At 36.0% G+C, this 20,260-nt stretch overlaps 1 protein-coding gene across 1 annotated transcript in view; it reads right to left on the reverse strand.

The window, feature by feature from the left end:
• The window catches only part of MICU2 (mitochondrial calcium uptake 2), a 133,564-nt gene that overhangs the window by 112,323 nt on the left and 981 nt on the right, over window positions 1-20,260 (reverse strand). The window lies entirely within an intron of this gene.

Genomic DNA, 20,260 nt, shown 5'->3' on the forward strand with positions numbered 1-20,260 from the left:
AGTACAACCCCCCTTTAATTTTCTATGCTCATCATAAGAAAGATCTTGCCCAAGATCTTTGTTCCCCAAGCACACACAACACAACATGACAGCATCAATGCTTCTGCTTGTTTTTTGCAATGACATGGCACACCAATTTTGGCCATCTTTCTGACAGACCAGTTAAAAGCACTGTAATTTTACACATAGTTAAAAAAAAAGCACCTATATATTAAACTTTATTTAAATTATGTAAGTTACTAATAGCTTAAGAAAACAATCTACACCGTTATTGAAAGGTACTGAAAGAGGCATGTGCTACAATGAAAACTAATCTTTTCATAAATGAACTATTACAAAGAAAATAGTTTCTTGTCTTCTAACACAGTAAGAGCACAGATATTTATTACAAAGCACTTCACAGATTCCAGATAAATTCACTGATTGGTGCTAGGAGAGTGAAGCAGAACAAATTATTGTAAAAACAACATAGGTTAGGGGATTTTTAAATACACAAAAACCTGAAAGAGCCACTACATTTTTATGTATAATTTTAGAGGTGATGTCAGGAAAGTCTGCAATTATTAGTGAATTCATGTGAAAAACTAGGATGCAGAATTTGACAGTCTCGTCTAAAAAGTGAATCAACTACTAAGATGAAGACCTAGATCAAGAAGAACCAAAACTGCTGTGTTAATCCTTCCTGGGCATCACATTACTCACAAATTCCACATTCTGTATATTTAAATATGGATTTAAAGAATGATCACAGGCAGAAGATCTGACACAGAAGATTAATGATAAGTAAGGAAGACTATGTGAATGGTCTGTGAATGGCCCAGCATAACACAGGATTAGCATGTCAGAGAACAGTATCTTCTCTCACAACTGCTACATGCCATCACATCACATAACAATGCTAATAAAATGTTAGACATCATCAAGCCTTATCCTTTTTAAGATGGAGGCATCAAGTACAGACACATATGGACACAGTAAGTCAAGAAAAGCAAGAAGTTTTATTTTATTCCTGAAGTAAAAACATGCATGACATAGTAAAAACTCACCTGTTTTTTAAGAAGCAAGACAATATTTAAAAGATTAAAAAAAAACAACAACTTGTCATTTAATACATTTATACATAGAAACTAAAAATATTCTGCAAATTAAGCAACTTCAAATGATCAATACATCTTTAGGGCTGGGAAAGAGGGGTCCCAAACAAACACTCAAGACCCTGCCATATCCAACAATATTCATGTCTCACAACCAAAGCACCTCATTCAGACAGGCAGCACAAAACTCACTTCTCTGGTGAAACACCAGCATGTGATAGCTCCTGTTACACAATGTTGGCCTTCATTGGGTCATAGTTTTCTTTCCTCTTTGATTAGAAAGAAGTATAGAAAGGAAGGCAATTAGATGGTCTGAGCAATAACCAGAGCAATTTACTGATAAAATACAGATTCTTATGGTCTTTACCCGGGCTTTAGATTAAATAGTTATTTTGATTACAATCTGTATGTATGACAGCATCTGAAAGCAATATTTAAATAAAGCATTGCCTAGTCATTTCACTGTAGTGTTGCTGTCTGACATCTCTTAACTTTATAGGTCACATGTCAATTTAGCAACTACATATTAAATCCATTTTTCTTTAAGTAATCTTCAATCAAGTTTTTCTAAGCTATTATTTTTTCAAAATATTTAACACCAGAGATCAGAAGCTTTGGGATGCCACTCCCACATCAGCTAGCAATGTCCATTTCTAATAAAGATTTCGAAGACCTGAAAGGAGGTTCCCAAAAACAATTATGAGTTTGGAGGAATACCAAACAACTTTGGTACAATGAGCATTCTTATAATATGTGTTGTGCTTCTAGCTTTTCTCAGATGTCAATGTTATCAACTTAGTTTAATTTGAACACCAATGAAGTGTGCCAACCAAGACGCAATCATGAAATATGTTGTGTCTCAGTTAAAGAGTTTTTTTCTACCCTTGAGGAACTGGTTTTGGCACAAAACTGATCTCAAAAGCCCATCTCTCTCTTTCTCCTTTCTCTTCTCTCCATCAGTACACATTATAAAGTATTTATTTCTTATAAAACCAAGCAAATCTAATAAAAATACAATGAAATTTCAGGGGTTTTAAAATAAGCAATACCAAATGAGATTTTTTGAGTGTCTAGTGTGTCTGCTTAGTTAATCCAGGATTGATTTCAATGAAGAGTCAAGTCTAATGGAGCCTACGAAGAAATTACAGCAATTTTTTTCCATACCCTATTCATGAAATAAAATCAATTTAGCATTTTAATTAGGAAAAGCCTTTAAAGAAGACTTTAACAGTTGATATTAGGCAATGCAATTTACAGTTATTGAAATTTTATTAATTAATTATTCTAAACCTGTTAATTACCCTCATAGCTAATGTTATGTGTAATATTAATTCCTTGAAAGAAAATGGCTTCAAGCTAGTCACTAAAGCTTCTACTGAGGGAAGTCCAAGTTATCTTTAACTCAGTAGCTTAAAAGCCCTAATGAATTACAGAAGGCAACTAAACAGAATGTATGTAATTACTTTCAGTGTTAAAAACGTAAAATTCCTTTCCAAATTATATCTTGTGCATCTTTTCATTACTTATATTTAACATTTTGCACCTTTGTACTATGACATATGTGCTCACTATTCATTACAACATAAAAGAAGTTTGCAGTTTAGGATCTGTATATTTTACTATGTAAATCACATAATGCCACGTTCTGGTTGGTACAGCATTAGCTGTACAAATTAGGTGCAAGAATTTTTAAAAAGTTGATTCCTTTAATTAGTTGTGCATGGACACCTTGAAGCATATATTTTGACTCTTTAAGCTATACTACTTACTGCAGAAAGAAAACAATTCCATTGTCTCTACTCATTTTTCACAGATATTTTTTTTGTTTCAAAATAATATACAGCTTTCCATTCTTCCTCAAACAGATGCTTGTGTAATTCAAAATGTACCAAGAGAGACTGGTAGTTCAAAGTAGGAATAAGGTGGCTGAGAATACTCATTAGAAGCAAGAGGAAGACGACATAAAAGCGAACTGGAAGAATCAGAAAATTCTTACCTGGGAAGACAGAATCACAGAATGAGCTCAGTTGGAAAGGACCTTCAAGACTCATCATCTCCAGCTCCTGGCCCCGCACGGCACCATCCCCAGGAGTTACACTCTGTGCCTGAGAGGGTTGCCCAACAGTGGGTCAGAAGTACCAGTGGGCCAGTTTCCCATGCTACTCTACACAAGAGCATCAACATAAGATGTGGATATTTATTTTCTTATCTTTATTTTGATAGGATTATGAATGAGCAGATAACAGAGTTGAGAAAGAGATTATAAGCTATTTCTCAGTGTTACAAATTTTTTTTGTTGTTTTAATGGAAACGCTACTGCCTTTGGTTCAGCTTCATATTAAATTCTCTTTAGACACCCAACACACTAAATGCTTGGGAAAGCTCAGTAAAATTTACTAAAAAAGGACAGCTACACAGCTTAGACAAAGTAGTTCAACTACAATTTTAAGAAATGCCTCTTTTTAGAATGAGAGAAATTTGCCAAAAATGAAGCGCAGCTCTCCTGTTGGCACAACAGACTATCTATTCTAAGGCCTATTTGATACCATTTCACACTAGTATTGCTCAATTACATCTAGTTGTTCTTAAAGACTCTTTGTCTTCTCAAGTGCTTATGGCTGCCTATATTTAACACAGATGATCTTAATGCCAGTTCTTCTAAATGTGTGAAACATGAACAGGGTTGGACAAGGGCTCTAACCAAGAAACACACTGCTCTTCAAATATTTTATCTAAAAGAAGTCTTTCCAGTGTGAGGATGAGGAGCTATAAAGATCACCAGGGTATAAGCTGGCAGCAGCTGTGAATGACTATTTAGGTCCCACGCATAAATAGCTTTGTTCCAGAACCACACAGAATGTTACATGACAGCATCAAATTAAACACAAGTTTTTTGAACCTTGGCTTCTTTTTAAGAAAGGCTGTGGGAGTGGAGGAGGACAGACATCAGTGCTCTACACTCCCAGTGCTAGAGAAGGAAAGTGCCATCCTTTCCTTTATACTATCCACTGTCCAGTATTTCTAGTTCTTTGCATCCACAATTATAAACAATATTACGCAGCACTCAAAGTAGGAAGATTTTCTAAGAAGGCAGGAGAGGTGAAAGGCAGACCAGTTTAATTTAAGAAGCTTAATTAGAGTGCATCTTTGAATAAGGATTAATTGCTATCAACACATCAGAAAAACAAGTTATTTTTAAAATAGATTTTGGTCACTAAGCTTTTAAAAAGTGAATATAAATACTCATGCTGGAAATACAGGTAATTTTATATTACAAGGCATGGCACCTCAACAAAGTGTAGGTCACAGTTACCTTGGGTATAATGATATCCTTAAATAATCTCAACCCAGCTTGACATAAAATATTTATCTGAAAGGCCTTGTTACAAAAAAACTTTTCAAAAACAATGAAAAATAATCATAGCTGTTAGCATGAAAAGTCAAAATGAAAACCTATAACATTATAAATATTTATATTTTGTTAGATGCTTTCATAACATACCTTTTATGTAAAGAGGCTGCACACAATCAAACATACAAAGCTATAGTCTATACTTTCAGGCTCTCTCTGGTCATTCCATAAAACAAATGGCCAAATATTCCCCATAGTCAAAGACAACCCTGGAGGAATTAACTTCACAAAATGGTGTATGCTTGTCATTGGGAGATCTGAGCACAGGAAGGAGAAGGAGGCCAACTCTGCAAACATTTCTGAGTGTTTTTAAAGTTTATACTTTAGGAGACATAACACAAAGTTTTTTTTTTTTTTGCTAATTCATCTTGCTTTTAACTGGCCAAGAAAATGGGAAAAGGTGGAAAACTAGATTGCTGGAGATAATGGGAAACATAAGTCTCAAAGGTTGGAGGATGTAAACTCCCATTGTGGACACCTTTAGGGTGTGAGTTTTACTGTGTTGCTTTATTGCTTGTTAAAATATACAGGTGCCTTGCACTGATGGACAATGCCTTTTTCCTTCTGTTCTTCCTCTTTGTGTTCAGAAAAATGCATCACACCATTTTTCCTCTAGTGTCAGTGTAAAGTAGCAAACAGCTTTTAGTATCAGAGCAAGTTGGTAACATGACAGAAAGCTTAAAAGGCAAACCCATCACCACTTAATTTTGCAACTAACCCCAACAGCACTTATAAGACATTGATTAAAAAGCCATCTCCTTAAGATGACTTGCTTACAACCAGAAACTGAGACCAGAGACAAGATCCAACACCTCGTTCAAAGCAACAGCAAGATGAAAAATAGTGTCTGCACGGGAGATTCAAATGGAGATCTTCATCCATGTCCAAGTGTTTGGAAGACAAACACTGCCCTGAACTGAAAAAGTGACTACCAACAAGTTGCACTGATACTGAGATTATCTCCACTGAGTGCCTGGCCCCTTGCAGAGTGGACCATGGGGAAGATGAATTATGCAGAGGGCCCAGCACACTCAGGGATTGCTCTTAATGCCCCGGAATGTGCCTCAGCAGAATGCCGGTGTCCAGCACCACTGGCTGGAATCCAAGCAGATCCATTACCTTCCCCTTATACAACAGCTTAGCACATGCCTCTCTGACACCAGAGATACGCCTTTCCTCCTCCTCTTTATTTTTACTTTAGTATCTTTAACACAACTGAGATGCATACTTTAGGCTATACCATTAAGGAGGATTTTAAGTCCAGTTTAGCACTTGGTAAATTATTGCACTATCTTCCCGATGATAATCTAATACTGTTTTAAAAATAGCAAGTTAAACTAACAATACAGTTCACACAGATGCTTACATGAGTTACACTGAATTACCTGTACTTTGAATATCAAGCTATCTGCATAAGAATCCTCTAAATAGCCCTGAAAACAATTTTTGACTCAAAAATAGTTATTTTGACTGTCTCAGGAAAAAATAGTCCTTCTCAAGAAGTTCTTAGTAAACAGGGGATAGAGAAAAGATAATGATACATTTCCTTTCAAAACTGATTTGCTTTTTCTTCAGTTGTGTTTATTTGCTGTACCCAGTTGTACCTAAATCTGGTTGAGAAATAGTGTACCTTTGAAATTCCGTGTCTCTCTTTTACTCTGGTCCCCAAAGAATCATATTTCTATCCCAGACTAGCAGTACCACCAGAATCTAAATATTTTTACTTGGGAAAAAATAGACAACTCTCCAGAAAGTGCCATTTTTTTTTTTTTAATGAATCAGCACACACAGTAAGTTGGTTGATAACATGCTCATGTGATCTGAAAGATGCAGACTGAATTTTGTGTTTTGTTGTATCCAGATCATGGATTTAAGACAAAATAATTAATATTCCAACTTTCAGACTCTCTTTATTCTGAAAAAATACTTCTCCTCTCGATTCCTGTTGTATGCAGTAGAAATCTTCCTAATATTGTCAAAACAACCATATTCCTACTTTGCAGACTACAACCACCTGTTTTGTTTTCAATGGGAAAAAAACTAACTGGAAAAAAACTCCTGCCCATTCTGCAGCAAACTTACTACTACTAGAGAGTCTGAGGCTTTCTGTACAGAAATGCAGGTGCCCAGGACTTACTAGCACAGTTATCATTATGCTAAGATCCAGCCTTCTTGCTTTTAAAAAGGCCACTAAAACTCTATGCCAAGCCTGGCATTATAAACACAGCTGTTCACTCCTATGCTAAGAAGGAGAAGAATTAGGAAAAAAACAAATTGCAACACTACACTCCCACACCACCACAAAAAAAACCAAAAAAACAAACCAACCAACCAAACAAAAACAAAAACAAAATCAAGGGGGAGCTTTTATTCTGGGAGCAAAATCTCAATACATAGATTCATAGCTCAGGTATTATAAGCTTATATATGTTTTGCTGCAGTACATGAGAACCCCCATTATTAGCAATTATTTCAACATACAAGACACTACAAAACTAACTGACATAAAGACAATCTAAGTTTATATAGCTAAACTATTTCCATGTAATAAAAATTCCTTCTCACTTTTTTTTTTCCAAACTTAAGATCTTCTCAAGCTGCTTCTGCATGGGAAACTATCCTCTCCCCCTTTCTCTCTGAAGGTCACAAGCCCTCAACAAATCAAGAAAATAAGTCCCATGGAGCAAACCCATACTATTAGGAAAGGAGCAGGATATTAAATGGATAGCCAGCTAGGAATTCTACAAGATTACAGCAGTTGTCAATTTTTACAGACTTTCTTCCATTACTACAGACTTGTTTTTCACAATTAAGAAGTGCACCTTGGCACTTCAGTGAAGTTTCTCCCCTTGTGGTGTAACAAGTGCCACCAAAGAACTCATCAAGGCTCTTCCTACACTTGACTCTAAAGTCTAAATGCTGAAGTAAAGTGTATTTATACAACAATACTTCCATTTAGCTTCATTGTGAATACCAGCAAAGCATTTGATACCAATGAAGTATTAAAGGGCATCATTCAAAACAGCCCTGTGGAGAAGGACTTGAGGTATGGTTGATGAAAAACTCAACATGAGCTGTCAATGTGCACTTGCATCCCAAGAAGCCAACTGCAGCCAAAGCAGCATGGCCAGAAGGATGAGGGAGGGGAGTGCGCCCCTCTGCTCTGCTCTGGTGAGTCCAGCACAGTAATGGTGCTCCCAGCATAAGAAGGACATGGAACTGATGGAAAGGCCACATAGTTGATAGGAGACTGGAGCACCAGCACTATGAAGACAGTCTGAGAAAGTTGGGGCTGTTGAGCCTGCAGAAGAGAAGGTTGTGTGGAGACCTCATAGAAACCTTCTGGTGTCTGAAGGGGGCCTACAGGGAAGCTGGAGAGAGATTCCTTCTCAGGAACAGCAGTGATAGGACAAGGAGTAATGGGCACAGATTTAGAGGAAATTTAGGCTAGATATTAGGAAGAAATTCTTTACTGTGAGGGTGGTGAGATACTGGAACTGGTTGCCCAGAGAAGCTGTGGATGACCCATCCCTGGTAGTGTTCAAGGCCAGGCTGGATAAGGCCTTGACCAACCTGGTCTAGCAGGAGGTGTCCCTGCCCATGGCACGGATACCTATTTTATGAATAACAAAAATTATTCAACTGATGCATAGGCATGCTATGCATAATGATGCTATGTTACCTTCAAATTCTTATCAAAAATATTAATGGTTTCTGCTCTTTACAAATTATGGCCTGAAGGACCAACACCCTATCCACAATAAAAAGTGCATAATTTATTGTCTCATGGCTATGTCAACATAACCTGATTCCCATCAGAAACTCATCATCTGTCTATTCAAAGTTTACCAACAGAAAAGACACGTTCTACTGCTTTGGTGTGGTGATCAAGAGCTTGGGCAATCTTCCGAGTTACAGAAGCTGCTCAAATAAAGGATGTTGGGCCCATCATCTTTGTTTTGCCAAACACTCACAGGGACACTCAATGGGCCAGAAACAACCCACGAGTGTGCAGTGATGGGAAACTTACAATCTCCAGGTCTGACACAGCAGGTAACAGCTTGGCTGTGACCTCCAGAATGGCAAGGAACACCGTATGCATGAAGTTTTACACACTTTGAAGAACTGCAAGCAACTTCTAAATCCGCTTACAGTGGTCTAGTCAGATCAGCTAGGCCCTTCCAATGGCCAGAACTGGATGTGTGTAACATGAATTCATTGAGGTGATACGCAGCCATACACACACACAGAGCTGAACTGTATGAAAGGGTCTCATTCCATCCTATTAATACCACATCCAGAATTTAATCCCCATGCAGCCTGGCCCAGAGCCACTGTGTCTGCTTTCCATTACTCATCACCTTCTAACTCTGCATTCAAAGCTGAGCCCAGAACAGCCCATTTGCTTCAGCAATGGAAGCAGTCTTGCCTCCTACTGGCAGAGCAGTCCCTCAATGGAGTCTGCTGCTCCTGGAAGTTATGGAGGGAGAGTGACCTAACCCACAGGCTACAGGGGATGAAGAAGGAATGAAGATGCCCCATTACTCCCACACTACAGTCTCACAAATCCTACCCACAAAGGACTCAGACTTGTGATGACTCCTGGGATAATCACTCCTTGTTTGCTGTCAGTACCAGTACTCTTCGATGCTGGAAGTGGTACCTCTGACCATTGCCAGAGGGAGTAAGTGTACACTGCAAGGAAAAATCCATCTGTACTGGAACACCATATAATCCTTTAAAAGTTTTACACCAAGGAATCTGACTCCAATTCCATGATTTCTGATTGCAATGCATCTTGATTGCCCTGCTGTCATTTCAAGACCCTCAAGTACTGTTGAGGGTCTCAGCACTGCAGATTATAAAGTAAGGCACCCATGAAAAACATTCAGTAAATAAATGGTGTATTATCAGTGCAAGTGCTTTATTTTTGATAGAGCTGTTAATATAAATAATACAGTATTTATTCTCTGCTCAATTAACACATCCAACACTTCTGGTGCACCTAAATATTTAGAATTTTCTTTATTTTTTCATCTTTGAGGCTGAACAGAAATAAGAACACAAATCTTAAAACTAAAGAATAACAATACAACCCCATTTGGTAATATGATACTGTCACTTTTCCAAATTTAACAGCAGTTGGGAAAAAAGTACATCAGCAATTTCCCACTGTAGTTTACTGGAAGATTGAGTAGGAACATTACATACAATTGGTATATTCAGAAAAAACACTGTGTTCTAGGAACAGTAATTTTATACCCTTTACACTGTCTACCATTCATGACGGTTCTTCAGCTAAATTAAAGTTTTAATGGATTTTTTTTAATCCAGAAACAGAAGACTTTCTTTAGTTTTTGCCATTTTTGTTTTCCATATTGAGTCCTTTCCATAGGTCACATCCTAAATGCTGCTACTTATGACTTTTTAGATCTTTAGTACTCTTATTCAAGAAATTTCCTGACAAGAGCTCAAAAAGACAAGCATAAATGTCTTTACAGAAGTGCTAACTACAGCTCTATGTGAAAAAATTAACAATTGGGTTTTTTCCCAGAAGGAGAAATACTGCAACAGTAACACACACATACAATAACAATCAAGCTATAAAAACAAACTCCAGTTCTGATATGATACAGAAGTTGATTTAAGTGGAATGACAAATTACAATACACATTTTAACTGTACATGACAAAATAGAGCACGTTTTACTATTATATATTAATCCAAACATATTTTAAGTTGAGAAGTTTCCATATGGGAACATCTGGCTACATCTAGTTCAAATAAAAAGAGTTCACAGAGCTCAAAAAATTCTCACTTAAGTAAAGAAAAAATAGCAGTATGCACTGCAGATAGTCTGGTGGAAGGTTAGAAGAAGGTAATGGCAGACAAGTCAAAGAGCAGAAAAACCATCTACACATTGCACTGTCTGTATTCTAACCTACAAGTTTTCTCCTCTTTATTCTTCTGACTCTCTCCCCCAAGGAGAGAGGGAATGAGAGGCTCTGAGATGCATAGTTGCCAACTGGGGTTAAACCATGACAACAAAAAGTAGAAAAGCTTCTCTTAAGTGGAGATGGATCTCATTAAGAACATCTAAGAACCACAGCACCAAGCCTTTATGAGTTCAAGAAGTGTTTGGATGGTACTTTGAGGTATATGGTGTGACTCTGGGGGGGGGTCCTGTGCAGAGCCAGGAGTTGAATTTGATGATCCTTCAGGGTCCCTTTCAACTGAACTTATTCTGCGACTGTAATGTGAACAACTAAGTCAAGCATCAGTTCTCCTCATTTGTTCTATATTGAACAGTACAGATTTAATATTAATGCTTTATATTAGATAAAATCATCTAAATTGATCTGAGAAATGCTGGTTATAAATTGATGTATGTTGCGTATTGTGCTTTTCATTTTTTGGAGATGACAGTGTTTATTCCTGCTGTTTCCCATCTTCAGCAGAAACCTGTAATTGTTTGCTCATTCCCAAAGACCATAGTGATACTACTGTATTCCCTGATGCCTAAGACCATCAAGTGTATTTTTCAGTAAAAAAGGTGCCAGGTGTTTTAGCCATCAGCTTTACCGCATTTCCAAGTAAGAACTATAACCCGAGAGAAAGTCATTAGAGTGTAATGAGCAAGGGAAAACATTTCATTGTGACAATCCCAGGCTACTGAGACCACTGTCTCTATGCATTTAAACAATATAAGGCTATAAAGTAATGAGCACTTTCTTAGTCTCCATGCCAAGTATAATTTTTATTTTGCCTTGTCATTAAAAACACCAAATTACTAGACAAGTCCACAGCTGCTTCAAAAACAAGCTTAGAGAGGACTGGTACAGAAGCTGTACTATATTTCCAAACCAATTATTCTGTCAGCTGTGCTGTTAAGGTTTGTTATCTTCTAATTTTCGAAGTTTTATAAAAAGAGAAGCAGATTGTCAGATAATGTGGTCAATACGTAACCATTAAGACTTTTCTCTACTGAAAAATAAAGTTTATTTTGGCAAATTTGTGAGATCATAAAATATAATTTCAAAGTCCATTTCACCACAGTGAGCAATACAACATGACAGAACTTCGTGCTTTTCTCCTTGGCAAGATCTCACATCATCAAGCCCATGCAGTCAAGTTCAAAGCCCAGCCTGATTTGGCAGCACACAGATCTCTGCCTCTTACAGGGCCACCAAAAGAAGCTTTTGGTAGAACTTCAGGCAGAATTTCCATCCTTTAAATTCTAATCTGGCCATTTAGACTAGAAACTTCCAAAATAAATCCCATCATTTCTCCGTTTGCACATTCTTATATTTATTTTTTATTATTGTAGTCACACAGTCTGTATTTTAAGTATATTTTATACATATGCATACATATCCTTACTAATATATATATAAAGTATAAATTTACATTATAGATATGTACATAGCTTTATATGCAGCTCAGTATATGTTGTTTTAATATTACAGCATTATTTCTTAATAGATTATTGTAATATGGCAGTATTGCCAATAAAAGGCATTATCAAAGAAAATGCCTACTTTTAAAACAAGAAAGAGCTAAAAAAAGTATTTGGAAATACCAATTTTCTTCGTTTCATATAACTTTTCCATCTGTGCTAGAGTTTGTGCAGTTTTTGGAGGCAGAGGAAGGAGTTTCTCTGATGATTTGGCAAAGAAGCAGGGAAAGTATCACAACCTATATTTATTAGCGACATCTGCTATAAATGCTTTTCATAGACTACATGAGTGCAAGACAGTCATTCTTGAAATTTCTCCTATCCTGAAGGGGACACAAACCTTGAGGAACTACTTGAAATGACATCTGATGTTTGAAGCTGACAAGACTCCCTTCTCTTGTCTTTCAGCTGTATGCGTAATAAAAAGCTCAGTGAGTAGCAGCAAGGAGCTATAGCCTACTACAGATGTTCTGAATGAGCATTTCACATAGTTCCATCTGTCATTCATCTTGGATGATTATTTAAACTAGATTCTGAGTTATTTGTTCTTTCTGGCTAGATTATGTTTCCAAATGCTGAGCCACTTGCCAGGAATAACCATATTCAGTCAGCCACAATGTCACACAAAAGTCTACAAGTTCAATACAGACCTCTCATGCTAGCCCAGCAAATGCATTTGGAAAACAGTACAAAACAGCTGCAATGGGAACAGTCACTACTGCTTGCACCGAACAGAGCACTTCTTACAGAAAAAAAAGAAAGGGGTAATTATCAAAAAGCTCAAAGTTTCTAGGAAAAAAAAAAAGGCAGACAGAGCTTCCATCTAAGAAACCAAATAAAAAAGAAACTTTGAAGTGTCTATGTTGAAACCATCTACTGTATTTACTGGAGAAAAAGTCTTGTATCACCAGTAAATAAATGCTAGTTTCTTCTTGAAGTTCTTTGTTAAAAATCAGAATATGATTTTGTGCAATTCTTTCTAATCAATCTATTTTTTTCTTTGTTTTCAGGCAAGCTATTTTCTTATCTGTTTATGTTTGTTCATTAACATAAACAGCCAAAGACTCTCAAGCACTAACCTTTTACTACATTAGCTAAAAGCACAAAACCATGCAGATTAACTCACCCCATCTGTCCACATGTATCAAAGTGCCTAGAAGGAATGTTAGTTAGATTTTATTTAATCACTGAAGTCATATAGCAGGAGTGAATTCAAGGAAAAGGTTACATATCAGATGAAAGATAGATAGTTAAATTTTAACCTTGATCTCTAAGATTACATTTTACATCATGTTGTTTTAGTATCAATGAAGACACCTGCACAAAGAATCTCTGTGCACAAAGAGAAGGGAATAAATGTAAATATTTTCAAAGCCAGGAACTTAAGAATATAAATATTCACATTCAAAAAGCTGAAAAGGATACTGTATATTTAAAGTTGTAAAACAAATGCACATATATAAGTAATATTTAAGGGTATAATTAATTATAACATCATGGTCCCAGAGATTCCAAACTCTCTATACCACATTCTATTTTAGGCACATAACATGACAATGTCTGTATGTCACTAATGCTGAGAATGATGTTTGTGATATATTTAATATCCTAGTTATTGATTTAGACTACTTGATGGATACCTGATACATACAGTATTTCCATAACACAGTGAAATACAGAATAAAACAAGAGGTAGCTAAGGTTACTCTCATTGGTTGCACAAAGGAACAGTTTCAGAAATCCTGAAGCACATTTAAGAAAAAGAAAAAAGATTGGGACAGGCTGAACTAGCAATCTAATTGTGTATTTATCAATGCTTAAAAAAGGTTTTGAGCTCACACTATTTTCAGAATAATTTGAGACTAGTACCCAAAACTCATTCATTAAAGATGAATTTGGAGGCAACAATGCTACAAGACATTTAAACTCAGGACCAAACCAATTGTAGTACTTCATCTACTTCTAGATGCACAGTAAAGGAAAAAAATTAATAGGAGTATATTCACATGATATACCTGAGTTAGAAGGCACATGCATAAATTACGTTAAACTGTCTCTTTCATAGCCATAGACTACAGGTATCTGAATAATTTAATAAAAAAATGACTACCCATTTCCTGTTCAGTAACAGGCAGTATTTAATGTATTTACCTACTGAGTTGACAGCCTTGTCATGATCTATGACAACTTTCTCTTTGGTATTTATTGAGATAGTAAATATAGCACTAAAGATACAGTGGAAAACAAACCATGAAGTTGGCAGAGGGATGGATGCTGCCACATGCCAGCAAGAGCACTGCCTGCAGCTTGCCACAGCTGAATAAGGAGCCTCTCTAGTTCTGGGCACTGCTGGAAAGGAACACCAGGGGTTCAAAGCACCTTGAATCCAACTGGGGCCTCCTCCACAGGCTGCAAGTCTTGCACATCCTTCATCAGGAAAATTTAAAGGCTCCATCTTGTAGATGGTTCAAGGACACAACCTGAAGATGCAGTAAGAATACTCTAAGACCTCTCCAACCATGCTACAAGCAGAACAGAAATCTAAGGCTGTGCAGGGAACCACTGCCTGGCTGTGTGCTGTGTACTGCCACTCAGAACAGTGTAAGACAGAAAAAAGAACAATAACCATCAGCAAGATAAGATGCAAAAAGACAGAAGAACAACATTTTGAGGAAGCTGTCTCTTCCTTTAAGGAAGTTGTAAAGCAGGAAATTTAAAAGCCAAAGAAATAAACAAAAAATCCTTGCTTAAAGATGCTCCAATCCACAAAGGCAATGGTAATTTTCATTATTTTTAAATGGCATTGTTTTACTACATAGATTTTAAGAATTAATAATGTAACCATGTGGTCAGATTCACACAAACTGAATTCTACTGTGAGGCTTCTCTGTGGCCTGTGAGCTATCACTGAGCAGCTTGTTTGATGTGGATTACAAACACTGGCATTAAGTTTCAAAAGTATGTTAAAATTAGGATGCAGACTTATACATGTTTAATTTTACTTAGTGAGCATCCTAGTAATCATCTATGTGCATCTGCATTCTCCATTAAATTCTAATAGAATAAAGACTTGAATATAAACACTTCAAAATATTACTTAGGAGAAAAAAACCTATCCTGAGATTTCTGCTCCAACAAAAGCAGGCAACCTTTTCCTTTTGATGACAGAGTAAACACAAGAATCTTCTTGTATGTTTCTTAGATTAGACTGCACATATCCTTTCTGGTTTTATTTTAGAACCACATTCCTCCCTCCAGGCGATTCTATACATCATTACAAATCCTTATGCAATTTTAGGTTCTATATTTATCAAGATACCTCATCTTAACAGCAGTGTTCTTTCCCCAGCATGAACCAGGCAAAGATACCCTCACAAAAATTCCCATTCTAACACAATACATCAGTGTCTCACAATTCAAAGCACTAATGTATAACTTTAGGTAGGAATCATTATTAATGTACAAGAAACACACTCTTTTTTTTCTATTTGGTGACTGAATTCAAACACCACATGTATATTTTTATCTGGCCAAAAATCCTTCACACGCACTTATTATGCATAGATTCCTAAATAACACTATCTATTACAAACCAAAACAAAAAAAAAACCAACCAACCAAAAAATCTTAAATATAGTGAGTGAGAAAGTGTGGCCTACAAGCAGTGTGAGCATAACTTAGGTCACAAAGTGATCCTGGTTACTAAGGATGTGTGAAAAACCAATTAAAACCCCAGAGCTATGCACTTCTTCCTTCCAATGCTCTGTAGAAAATAATTCTAGTTATTTAAACAAAGTGCTGTTTTGATCTGCATGCAACTGATAACAATTGTTTTGGAAGCACATGTAGTTTACACGTTTTTGCCAGAAGTTGCCAATCAAGCAAATATACATCAGACAGGTAACACGCTTATAGCAGACATTATTTTGATAATTTTCTATTGATCTGGGTTGGAAATTTTACCAGAGGGAAAAAACCACGCACAAAATACTGGAACTTGCCTAAACCAACTATGTTTCTGCACTCAATCTCTTTGGAGACACAGCACACATCTCAAAGTGTCACCAAAAAACACAGGTAGGATTACAAAACTTTTTAAATCTTTTTTTTTTTTTTTTTTAATCAGCTTCCAAGTCTGGGAGTCCAGAGACTTCTACTAAACCCCTGCTAAATATAAGTTATAATTAATACATACACTCTCCCTAGATTATCCTATGAGCTGTGGTACTAAGTTCTGCATAGCCCTAGGATTTGTTTATATACTATTTTACCTTTCCACAGGTGAACCAAGGGGGTGTCCCCTGAACGAACTAGTATTTGGAGAATCTTTTACAGTATTCTGGTTTCTTTAAAAAGTGTAAGGCAATACTTCCAAAATAAAGTTTCATGGTGGGTACACATATAGACCTGGAAAAAAAAATCTAAGCTCTAGTTTTAATCCCTTAAAGCTTTTTACTCCCAGTTGCTCAGAATAACAGTTTTCATATTGTGACATAAAAAGTTGCCACTCCATCGTGTGTGACATGGGAGTCACCACTCCCATGTAGTGTGTGGGTAGTGTGACATACAAAGTCAGCACTCCCATCTTTGCTTTTTAAGAATCATTGACAGTCAGAAAAATTATGAAACATTCAATGCAGTTTAAACTGAGATAAAAAAAAATATTGCAGTCCAAAATAGAATTGTTTGAATAAACGCATTTTAAATAAAATTAGATTTTCAGACACTTAAAATATTTTAAAATTATCACAAATTGTTTGTTAATTGTTATAAGCACTATCTTAATATTTTCAGTATGCTCAAATACAACATATATATTTAAGACCTCCAGGATACAAATTGAGTCTCCTCTGATCTGGAATACTTTAAGAAGATTGCTGATGCAAGACAGCAGTAGTAGAAAAGGTAAGATAAAGAGAATTAATTAGACTATGACCGTGTAACAGACCCCAAAAATTTCTGTTAGTATGTTATGATTTCCTCTTTACCTTAGGTAAGCAGTATCAAATATTTAACTACCAGCTAATGCTCCCACAACCCTAAAAAACAGAGTGCTTAAACATGGTAATGTTTATCAGCAGACAAGATTTTGCACACACAAGGCTTTATATATGTGCTAGTAACAATTCTAGTCAGAATCATTTAGAAAACAGTGACTTAGCACAAATTGTGACACACTGCAGGGATCACAAATTTTCAAGGGCAAATCAAATTATATTCTTTCTGAAGCTAGTGACCTAAACATGGCCATAAAAAACTCAGCAGGGGCAGGATATACTGCCTCTGGCAGCCTGCTGCTTCTCAGAATTTTCTTATCATTTGCAGTTTGTGCGCATCCAAGATTGAACCTGCTGTCCATTGGAAAGTTCCTAATTTAGTTGGAGTGGGCAATGTTAGTATTGCAAACTATGTGCTCTGAGAGAATAAAGGCACAAGAAACAATACTCCAAGTCTGATCAAGGTTACAAACTATATACCATTGTGCCATTTGAATTCCATTACTAAAAAAGAAAAGCAGCCTGTATAATATCAATGCAGTGTGCAGAGCAGTGTGAACATTTTTGACCTGCTGGTGTTGGTTAGGATAATAGAAGAAACACTTTTAGTGAATTCAACATAAATTCCCATTCTGAGTTACTGGTAGAACAAAAGCCCTTACCCTCTCCCTCCCCCCGCTTCTTTTTTTCTCCTCTTGATACAAGCTGATGATACAAGCTCATTTTATTAAAAAACAAAAATTGATCTATTTTTTTCCAGCAAAGACTATTATCTGGTTTGGGTATTGTCAGTGTTGCTTCACAGGTAAATAACTAGTGTAGATAGAACCAAAACCTGGTACCTATAAAGAAAAAGTTTCAAAAATAATGTGTTCATTTTGCTATATCAATCTTTGTAGAGTTTTACAATCAACACTAAGGAATTACTCCAACATATTATTAGTTATATGTTTCTAAACAGTAGGTCAGCAAATGAAGATAGAGAACGAAAACAACTTCATAAATCATGAAAGATTACATCTGAGGTATATTACATTAAATATAGAACATTTTATTACTGAGATATCAACCACTTAATGTACACCATAAGAACGGGTAAGTGGCAGTGAAAATGGTGACAAAAAACCTAGGCCAAAATTTAAAAAAAAACCAAAAACCTGAACTGAAAAGTCATTGTCAGAATAAACAATTCTATTAAAATACAGTAACCAAACATATGTCACTACAAAATAAAACAGAAATTATCCATACAACTCACAAAAAGAAAACAGATTATCTGACCCTGCAAGACCTTTGATTCTGCAAAGACTCATACAGGATTATGCTGTGTTAGGCTGGATTTCATTTAATCTGAGAAGAAGTCAGAAGTGCCCCTAACCAATATGAGCAGGATTAAATCCATTACAGCAGGAAGAAAGGACAAGAATTAAAAATAGATTTAAAAAACTAGGTGCCAACAGTATCAGTCTTTGATTTTAGAATATTCAAAAGCTTTAGAAGAAAGAAAAAAAAAGAGTAAATACCAAATTTATAGAACTTTACCTTTGGCATGCTGTTTGCCAGCTTCACTAGGAATTGCATGTCTGAAATTGCCTGGAACACGGAAAAACTGAAAAATGTCTGAATACTTTGACAGAGATTAGTTTTAGTGAGAAAAACGGAAAATCTAAGTAGAGTTATCAACTTCAACTACTTAACCTAAACAAATAGGAAGTATTTCCAGTGAGGTCTTTGTGCAAAGAAGTTACTGATGGTAACTCAGGACAAGAATGAAAATTACTCAGTGGCTCAAATTATGCTTACACACAGACATGACATTGGTCTTAATGACAGAACTTTTTAGACATAATGTAATGCTGCTGAAAAGTATAAAATCTTATTATATTGGTTCTTTACAGCATGGAGATACATTGTCACTTTGTCAACTTCACTTTATCAACTTCACTTTCTCAACTATTTTAAATAATTACGACCTATTTTGCAGCAATTCAACAGTCAAGACCATACTACCAAGGAAAATTGGGAAGCACTGTACCATAATCTCACTGCATTCTCAAGAGCAACCAGGAAGCCTTGTTGATGGTACAGAAGTATAAACATTTCCATTACATATTCCTTTAAAACAAAGATAATGAAAATTATGCTTGCCTTGACCTGTAATATTCACACACCATGCTTTCAACCTTCCCACTACATAGCATACTACAACAGGCTTCAAAAAATGTAATAAAGGTGACTACTTGTTTCAACACTGTTGCACTTTGGGCTATTTTCTATCAATCAGAAGTCACAAGTAGCATCTAAACTGCTCAAAAGACTTGCAGCGTGCCTCTTTGGCTCTGTCACTGCTGCTCATAGCTTTCACAATCCACTTCCAGCATTATGCTCTACATGGTAATTTCTTAGATAGTTTTTAAAAGCTTAGTACATTACCTGCAGCAATATGGAGTACAACACATATGGAGAATAAGCTTCTCCAACAATCATTCTATGGGAAAACTGAAAAGTTCAAATTGATTGAACATTTGAAGAGTCCAGCAATTTACTGTCACCAAAACCAAATCAGTGAAATAAGTCCTAGACTTTTAGACTGCCTCCTGAGAATTATTATATTATACACTTTATTATTAAAAGTGTCCATGCATTACACAGAAGCTACTCCACAAGAACACATCAGCACCAGAATGAGACCTCTTCACTCAACACCCTTTAAAAGTGATTACTTCCTACTTTTAATATATACCTACGTACACATCTACTTAAGCAAGAGTTCCATGCATTAATGAAATTGGTCTCAAAGACAGGACTTTCAAAAAATAATGCAATGTGGCTTAAAAACTACATAATTAAATGAAGGAACAAATAGGAGATACATTTTCAGTAGGATATCTGTTGAGTAATGGATGCTTTCCTCACTAGGAGATGGATACAGAAAATTAAAGTTTTAACACGTGTTGTCCAAGGAACCAGGACTATTAGATAATCTATTTAGAAAAATGCCTATCTAATAAAAAGTGAGTTTTCTAAGCAGATGTAGCTTACGTATTTTCCACAATGAAGAATACAATATTAAAAAAAAAGTATTAAAAAAGTAATTATTTGTTCTTCACTCAGGAATAAAGGTTGTCCTCAGGAAAAAAGGTTGTCCTCAAGAAAAAAGGCTGCTATTTATCTGCTTGTAGTTCAGCCTGTTTCATCACTGTTAAGAGATAAGACATCAAAGCAATGAATACTTCCAAAATCCTTAGATATAAGTAGATGAATGGCACTGCAAGCATAGACTGACCTCTTCCCCCATCAC

The sequence above is a fragment of the Vidua macroura genome, chromosome 2 (assembly GCF_024509145.1).
Source record: "Vidua macroura isolate BioBank_ID:100142 chromosome 2, ASM2450914v1, whole genome shotgun sequence".
In the NCBI taxonomy this organism is placed as follows: domain Eukaryota; kingdom Metazoa; phylum Chordata; class Aves; order Passeriformes; family Viduidae; genus Vidua; species Vidua macroura.